At 36.1% G+C, this 9,834-nt stretch overlaps 1 long non-coding RNA gene across 1 annotated transcript in view; it reads right to left on the reverse strand.

The window, feature by feature from the left end:
- Positions 1–2,267, reverse strand: part of LOC115029558 — a 2,540-nt gene extending 273 nt beyond the window's left edge. The window contains exons 1-2 of the long non-coding RNA XR_003835120.1: positions 2,178–2,267; positions 1,601–1,820 (exon numbers count right to left, since the gene is read on the reverse strand). This is a non-coding gene — a long non-coding RNA (uncharacterized LOC115029558). The remainder of the gene's footprint in view (positions 1–1,600; positions 1,821–2,177) is intronic.
- Positions 2,268–9,834: the final 7,567 nt, after the last annotated feature.

Consider the following 9,834-nt stretch of genomic DNA (forward strand, 5'->3'; position numbering starts at 1 on the left):
CACACACACACACACACACACACAGCTAGTATTTTCCTAGAGTGCTGATTATTAAATATTCAAAAGCTTGTAAACCTGATAACTACTAATAGCTGATAGTAAACATAATGAAAAATGTTTACAGCACACTATAAACAGCAGCCCTCCATTCCTCTGCTCCTCCCTAAATGACCAATTGACCAGTTCCTGTGGGCAAACCAGTTGTTAGTTATACAATGGCAAAAGTCATTAGGATGTAACCATTTTAGGGTGTTTAAATTTTTAAAATGTACTTAATTATCAGCTATTTAAAAAGCAAATATTTTGAAGGCAATGCTGAGGAAATTAGACCTTGAACATGTTTTCAAATAGTATTGTTTTTATTGTTGTCTATGATGTTAACTCTTTTGTTTCTCTTCTTAAAAATCCCAGGAGTTTTTAATTTACCTAGGAGTTCTATACACATCTTGAAGCATTTTTGGACTAGGGCAATGTAAATATACTGTATTGTATATTCACTGAATATTTGTAATGATTTAAAGATCACTAAACAGTACTGTATCTTGCTCCTGGATTGTTCCTCAAAGACTTCAGTGTAAAGCCATGGTGCTGGGTCTGTGAGAAGGTTCTATGGGTCCTTGCAGCATAAACCTGACAGCCTATATTCCACCTCATAAACCCAAGTGAAGGTTAAAGGTGAGAACTGACTCCACAGAGTTCTCCTCAGATCTCCAAGTGTAAATCAAGATTCCGATGATATCTGTTCTTCACTCTATAGTTATAGTTATAGGAAAAAATATCTGTAAATACCCTAACATTAATTAGTATAATAAAATAGATAAATGAGTGACGAAATATTTTCTGTGTAGTTTTCCATCATTTCCATAATTTTAATAGTCAGTGAAAAAAATTTTGCTATTTGTTAGCTATTTTTATTTCTTCACTTATAGTATTATTGATTATCATGCCCTGTGCTGAAGGGTCACCTATTTGTTTCCATATTTGTTTTAACTGCAAATAACTATCATTTTTTTATCTTATTTCATAATGCAAATACATGTTTTCGAGTTTGATATTTGTCTTTTGAGTGTTTATATTGCTTCTGCTTTAAAGAAAGTGATGACTCCATTAGCTAGTCAAGCCAGGTGTAGCCATCTGCCTGTTATCCCTGGGCTCAGGAGGCTAAGGCGGGAAGATAGCAAGTTTGAGACCAACTTCCCTGACAGAGAAACCACACATAGGAAATCTTAACAATATGGTTCCTTAAACAAGGGCTGAATGATGAAAACACCCGTTGACATGGCAACATGGAGAGGAAAGCATAATTCCACTCCTAGAAGAACAACAGGTAACTAATGACTGCTGAGAGACTGAAAATTCATCTTCCCCAGAGACAAGCCCCTAGTATGGTTATGCAATACCAAGTAGCCAGCCCTAAAAATATAGACAGAACACAATACTAAAGGAAAACAACAGTCTGTGTTTATGTATTTACTTGCTATAGATGTAATAATAATAATAATAAATAGGCCACTAATTTGAGAGGGAGTAGCAAAAGATAGAAGGTTTGAAGGGAGAAAAAGAAGGTCTTTGAATAGTGAAGCACCACAGAGGTCTTAACCTGATGCCTTGGAATTCGTGCTTTATCGTTAAAACTGACGATTTTTGATGTTCGTTTGTGATGACTTTGAAGATGTCTTACTATTTTACCAGACACTAATTCCCAAATCCATTTGCTGTCGCTGATTTGCTACACCATGTCCATTATGTTTTAGGTCTCTTTCTTGGCCTTCAATTTTGTTCATTTGCATTTCTCCATCTCATTTGGAATGAGCACAGTCCTATGACCAAAAAAAAAAAAAAAAAAAAAGCTTTCTAATTAGCTTCAGAATCTGGCAATGAAGTGCCCACTCTTTATTCTTTAAAATCACCAGGCATTTTCTTCTTTCCATTTCCCACATTAATTTAAGAATTATTAAGTCCTCCTCAGAATATACATGCATTCACATTCGAGTCTCATATTAAAAATTGTATTACATTATAAATTCAGATGACTGGTAATATAATCATTTGTACACCTGAGAGAAATAAAAAAATACTGTCTTCCATCACTAGCCCCCACACTGGTAGAGATGAAGCATATTATACAGTTATATCTGTTAAAAGCACTTTTAGTTCAACCAAAATTGGGGTCTCACCATCAAGCAACATAGCAGAAACCGAGAAGCAAAATGTAGGTAAATTCATTTACTTGTCTTCCGAAACACTGGAATAACCCTGTATTTTGAGGGGAATAACTGTGTTAATGGGGAAAATACATTTTGTAGAAATGTGAATACCACAGTACTCATACTTTAGCTATTATAATCTGAGAATATAATAATTGTATTTTATTTTCAAAAGCCTTAAGAAATATATTCTAATTTCTAAACTAAGGCAAAAGCTATTTTGAAGCCTACAAGTTTATATTTTGCTCAGTTTATTATATTTGTGCAGAAACATACATATTTTTATAATAACAATGATAATTAAGAAATTGGGAAATGTTACCATTTGAAAGTTAGTATTCAAGTATTTTATAATGCAATCAAATACAGTATGGTTTGGATTAATAGTTAACTGTATATGCATGTGTACATATGTATATGTGTTTATATGTGTGCATATATACAAATATACATATATGTGTGCATGTGTTTTGTGTGCTTATAAATGTTTGGGGGGTATTCCTGCATGTATGTCTGTATGTTATGTGTGCTGTATGTTTGTGTTTGCACATATAGGCACATTAATGCATATGTGTGTTGTGTGAATAAGTGTGTATGTGTTTGCATATGTCATTTGTGTACATGTGTGCATGTATGTTTATACCTCCTCATCTTGAAAAGTTTTCCCATCTGTCTGAAGAACTCAGGGAATGGTTTAATTAAGGCATGCTTTTGACTTAACCCATAAAACTGTGATTATAACTGGTATGTGATTAATAATATGTGGCAAACATATAATATAAAAAATATCTTGGCGTAACTCTAACCATGCAAGTGAAAGACCTGTATGACAAGAAGGTCAAGTCTCTACAGAAAGGAATTGAAAAAGATATTAGAAGTTGGAAGTATTTCCCATGCTCATGGATCAGTAGGATTAACATAGTAAAAATGGCCATCTTACCAAAAGCAATTTATAGATTCAATGCAATCCTCATCAAATTTTCAACACAAACAATACTTTACAGACCCTGAAAGAACAATTCTCAACTTCATGTGGAGAAAGAAAAAAATCTAGGATAGCTAAAAATCATTACAATAAAAGAACTTCCAGAGTTATCTCCATCCATGATCCTAAAATGTAAAAAGCAATAGTAATAAAAAAAACTGCATGGTATTGTATAGAAACAGACATGTTGATCAATAGAGTCAAATCTAAGTGAAAGAAATAAACCCACACACCTACAAACACTTGATTATTGACAAAGAAAGCAAAACCATACAATAAAAAAAAAGCATCTTCAACAAATGGTGTTGGTCTAACTGGATGTCTATCTGTAGAAGAATGCAAATAGATCCACATTAATCACCCTATACATATATCAAGTCCAAATGTATCTAAGACCTCAACATAAGACTGGATACACTACATCTAATAGAAGAGAAAGTGGGGAATAGTTTTGAATGCATTGGTACAGAATACAACTTCCTGAACAGAATGCCTCTATCTCAGGCACTAAGATCAACAACTCATAAACAGGACTTCAGGAAACTGAACATCTTCTATAAGGTCAAGGACACTGTCAATAGGACAAAGCAACAGCCTACACAGTGGGAAAAGATCTTCATCAACTGTACATCTGACAGTGAGCTAAAATCCAAAACATAAAGGGCTTTAGATAGACACCAACAACCCAAATAACTCAATTTAAAAAGGGGTACAGAGCTAGTCGGAATTCTCAATAGATGAATCTCTAATGGCTAAGAAATACTTAACCTAATGTTCAAAATCCTTAGGCATCAGGGAAATGCAAATCAAAACCACTTTGACATTCCACCTAAATCCCTCAGAATGGCTAGGATCAAAAATTTAAGTGACAATACATGCTGGCAAGGATGTAGATCAAGGGGACCCAAACACTCTTCCATTGCTTGTGGGAGTGCAAACTTGTACAACCACTCTGGAAATCAATTTGGTGGTTTCTCAGAAAATTGGGAATAGTTCTACCCCAAGACCCGGCTATACCACTCCTGGACATATACCCAAAATATGTTCCACCATACCACAGGACATATGCTCAATTATGTTCATAGCAGCCTTATTTGTCCTAGCTAGAAAATGAAACAACCTAGATGCCTTTCAACTGAAAAATAGATAAAGAAAATATGATTCATTTACACAATGGAATACTACTCAGTTATCTAAAACAAGGACATCATGAAACTTCCAGGCAAATGAATGAGACTAGAAAATACCATCCTGTGTGAGGTAATACTGACCCCAAAGGAAATGCATGGTATGTTTTCACTTATAAATTGGTATTAACCATAAGGTACAGGATAATGAAGCTACCATCCACAGACCCAAAGAAGTCAAATAACAAGGAAGGCCTTGTTATTCAAGGATGCTTGAATCTCACTCAGAACGGAAAATAAACTATATATAGGAGGTGAATAAAGGGAGGGATCTGGGGTGGGAGAGGGCATTGGAGAAGGAACAGGGCAGGAGGATCAGGTATAGGGAGAACCAGGGAAAGAGTATGGAAATCAGTGGCAGGAACGGGTGGGGATGGAGGGGAGCATCTCCAGAACTGGTCAGAGACCAGGGATGGAAAAGTTCCAAGAAGTCTATAGGAATGACTCTAGCTGAGACTCCTAGCAGTGGAAGAAATGGAGCCTGAAGTGGCCACCTCCTGTAGCAGGCAAGACTCCCAGTGGAGGGATAGGACACCAACCCACCCACAAAAACTTCAACCCTAAATTTGTCCTATCTACAATATGTCAGGGACAAAAATAGAGCAGAGATGGAGAGAATGGCTAACCAATGACTGGCCCAAATAGAGATTCATCCCATGGGCAAAAATCAGTCTCTGACACTATTAATGATTCTCTACTATGCTTGTAGACAGGAGCGTAGGGTAACTGTCCTCTGAGAGGCTTCACCAACAGCCAATGGAAACAGACAAAGGGACCCACAGACAAATATTAGATGGAGCTCAGGGATTCATGGAAAAGAGTTAGGGAAAGAATTGAGGGACATGAAGGGGATAGGGATTTTTCAAGAAGACCAATAGAGTTAACTAACCTAGACTCTTGAAGGCTCCCAGAGACTGAACCACAAGCAAGCATGGGCTGGACCTAGGCGCTGCCCCAACCCTGAGCACTTATGTAACAGAATAGCAGCTTGGTCTTCATGCACATCCCCCAACAACTGGGAGTGGGGGCTGTTCCTAACTTTGTTGCCTGCTCAAGGACCCCATGACCCTATCTGGGCTGCCTTGTCTGGGCTCAGTGGGAGAGGATATGTTTAGTCCAGCAATGACTTGGTATGCCGGGATGGGTTGATACCCAGGGGGTGCGTCTCCTTTCTCAGAGGAAAAGCAGAGTGGTGCTAGAAGAGGGGCTTATGAACATGGGGGAACCAGGAGGAGTGGAGTTGCAATCAGGACATACACTTAATTAATTAATTAGTTAATGAAAAAACAATATGTGGCAAAAAGTAACAAGTACAATGTTTCTACCTAAATCTACGGTCTTTCATTTAAAGGTGTGGGCATTTCCCTTTAATCAAGTAGTATAAAGTAGCAAACCCGTTAAGATCGTGTGAACCATACAAATTATACAAATTATAATTTCAAGGACATAATCATTACATTTCTCATTGCTGCAACAAAATTCCTGATAAGTAACTCAAGGAAGGATTTATGTAGGATCACATTTCCTGAGTATAGTCCATCCATAGTGACTTGGAAGGTGTGGTGGCAAGATGTGAGACAGCTGCTCATGTTGAATTGTAGTCAAAAAGAAGAGAATGGCAAATGTTTCTGCTCGGCTCATTTTCTCTCTTTTATTCAGTCCTGGGACCCAACCCATAGTTTGATACCACCTACATATAAGGTAAATCTTCTTGTCAGTGGTGACACAGAGGTGCAGCTCTACAATGTCACCACAGCAGCTAGAGGAATTCACTTGTCCTTCTAAAGACCTTGGCTGAAGCAAACCCTAGATTTGTAGTTTCAGTGCGGGAAAGGATGTCAGGACTAGCCAGTGTGAAGCAGAACCTGGATTTTATTAAAAATAGTAAGAAGAACTCATGAATAAAAGACATTGAAAGTGTGAATGTGGGCTTCTTAAAGGAGAGTTGCAGTTTGTTAAAATGGCATTTTTTAACAAACACTTTAAGCTTGAAGTTTAAGCAAAAGAAAGATGCTCAGGGAAAGAATGAAGCATGGCCAAGAATGAGTATAGACATCCCAAGTAGGAGCTGCTATCAAGTGTTTTAGCATTAGCCACTTAGAGCGTGTTGGGGGATATCCAGCAACATCACTAAGGTTGCCAAGAAATCTTTGCTTCTTCTTTTCTCCCTTTTTGTGATAAGTGACATTAAAGAGTCGGTCTGGAAGGGAGTTAGAGGGAGTAGAAGGTAAAACCAAAATGCCCTGGATTTGCAAAGGGGAGACAGGGCATACTCTTTATTATAAAGGGAATTTTTAGTAAGATCATTAGACAGCTGCAAGTTTTCAGGTAGAAAAGCAAAAGGTCTCAAAGAGTCTTCTTATCCTAATTGTGGCAGAATTTCTGATTCTCAGATTGTGAGAAATATCACAAAGATTCCTGGGTTAGAGGTTTCTTTTCCCTCCCTATCCCTATAATTTTTTTCCATTCTTCTTTCCTGCTTCATTTCCAATGTAATTAGCCTAGATTAGAAACATGATCACATATATGCCCAGAGGTTTTTCTCCTAAGTGATTCTAGAACCTGTCAACTTAGCAATCAACATTACCTATCAAAACAAATGAGAAATCAGGCTCAATGTCACATGGATAGTGAAAAAATGGTATTCCTTGTCAGTCAAGATCCCTGAGATTCAGTTGCTCGTTTTGTATGTAGATCGTATAATAGCATCATGACATTTTAAAAGCACAATATATCCTACTGAATGACAAAAGTATGCATAAACTCTGTAATAAAACTACTATGTAATGTAAACAAAAATATTGTGTAGAATGGGAAACTGAGTCTTGAATTCTACTGAAAAACTGCATAGTGTCAAAATCAAAAGACTAGAAATTGAACTTAGAAAGCTCAAAACTGATTCTGGTAGGATCCAGTTATAAAACAGGAAAAAGGACTCTGCTTACTCTCCAGTAAGTGTAAGGTAAACTATTATCCCTTGAAAATTCACAGACATAGGTTGAAGATACAGCTCAGTGGTAGAATGTTTGCTTAACACTTACAAGGGTTTGAATTCTGTCCTTAGCATGAGTTTTGAATGGTCATGTGCATATAACACATTTTTTTACCCATAAACACAGCTGAGCAATAAATGTCTAGAAATTAATCAATATACTACATAACCAAGATTGTATAAATTCTCTCAGAAAGGTAACTATGTAAGGATATTATAGCAATTTCCTCCAAACTGAAATATTCCACCATGAAGAAGAGCTCTCACTAGGCCCAGGAGGTAAACAGAACTAGCTAAGGAAGTTTTAAGCCACTTTTACAAGTCCCAAAAAGTCCCTGAAACGTACAGGATCCATGAGGTTCTACCAGATTATATAATCAGTAGCAATTACTAAGAGATTAAAGAAATGTTCAAAAGTGTTCAGTTGTTTGTAAATCCCGCAAAAAGCTACAGAATAACACATTTTTCATGAGGTATCACTAAGGGTGGATGAAATTTCCAGTAGCATAGCTATTGAGTCATTCATACTTCTATACAAGCAACCTCAGTGAATGTACTAATTTACCATATTGGATTTTAGTGGTATAATTACTTTGATCTGAAATAAACAGATATTTACTTGTATTTTCCTAGAATAACTTAACACAAGAATGAAGTAAAGGATACATCAATTAGATAATTGGAAATACATTGGAAATACATAATTTCCAATGTACATTTCAACATGTACCTTAAACATATAAATTTTTAAAAACGGCTTAAAATAATTTTTTATTTTGTCAGAATAAAAATAGAAGGGAGAAAATTATAGAATTTGAATTTTCTATTTTGAGCAACTTCATGAGTTTTACATAATCATTTATGAAATTTCAACCAAATTAAAAATTGGAAAGTAAGAAATTAGAATCTCAACACCAAAGAACTTTGAAAATGTTGTGTGGCAACCTAGTACCACAGAAGCTTCCATAATAAATGCATACATAAAAGGAGTTTAAATAAAATTATCCAATAATGGAAGGACAATATCTTACACCAGACACAACTGGTTGTCAAATGAATGCCCAACCCTTGGAAAAGGGAGAATGAATATGATCAAAACTCATTGTTTGAAATTCTCAAAAAACTAATAAAAATAATGACCAGTGCCAGGTATAAATTATCTATTTTTCAGTTGTTGCCCAGTGGGGCTCGAAAAATTTCCCCTAAAACATTACCATTGACCTTGTTATCTTCCAGAACTTGATGGTAAGGCCATATTGTTGAAGACTCCACACACCTAAGTCATAAGACATGGAGAAATCAAGCTAGTATCAACCTGGAACCTTCATCTGCCCTGACTAGTTCTGGAAGATATCATGTAGAGTGAAAATGTAGCCATCAGTCCTACCCAAAAGAGAGCTTTGGATACCACAATAATGACCAGCCCAGGAACATATGCCAACTTGTCCAATAATGTCATGTATATTATTGAAGCATCCAACCACTTTATGAGTGTCTTTAAAGTATACGCCATAAATGAGTCCCATGCCTGGTATTGTTAACTGTGCCAAAAAATATGTGGTTGTCTAGACTACAGGCCTCAACTGAAACTCTAGTACTGTGATTCTGTTAAAAGTTCTCAGTAATAAGGTGCCTACTGTTTAATCTTTATGCCTCTAGATGACTGTATCTCTCAACCCTCATCAGAGAAGTTTGTTTTGCAGTAGTTGGTGATTAATACTGATACTCTCAACCAGTAAACATGCAGAGAATAAAAGACTGGATCACTAAGCTCAAAAGATCTTTGTATAAGAGTGACTGGAAGGATTAAGAGCTAGAGAAAGAGAATGTCTGTCGCAAAAGACTATTTGCTGTACCTGACAATGTAGTATATTAACTTATAATACCTGGGACTGCATTCACAAGATCAAGACAAACAAAATCCCTGCATGAAGACAGGAGGGTGTCATGAACCACAACCTCTCCATGAAGAATTATTGGCAATCGATGGCTTCTGGGAGAGAGTTACTTTTCTTCAGATGGTCCAACATCCATGTGTATACAGACAGTACTAAGTGAACTCAGTGGGAATAGACTAACAAAGAGAAGGGAAGAGAGTAAACATAAAGCTGAGAGGAAAATGTAAGGAAGGAATTGGAGTGGAGTAAATTGGGGATGATTTCTTCTAAAGATATATGTGTTGTGAATATTAAATAAAATCTTTCATCAAAAAGTAAGTATATATTCTTTAAAAAAAAAATAAAAGAAATTATCTCATGTTGTCATCCCAGATCTTTGTTCCATCTCACTCTGGTTTCTAAAAGCAGTACATTTTCACAGTTTAAAATATATCAGTTAACACCTTTACAAAAATAATTTCCTTAATACGTGGACAAATGTGTAAGCATATGCTTTTAAACATATAGGATACCATCTTATACTGGCTTTTATGCATCTTACTGCCACATGTAACAATATATAATT

The sequence above is a fragment of the Mus caroli genome, chromosome 2, assembly GCF_900094665.2.
Source record: "Mus caroli chromosome 2, CAROLI_EIJ_v1.1, whole genome shotgun sequence".
Classification (NCBI taxonomy): Eukaryota; Metazoa; Chordata; class Mammalia; order Rodentia; family Muridae; genus Mus; species Mus caroli.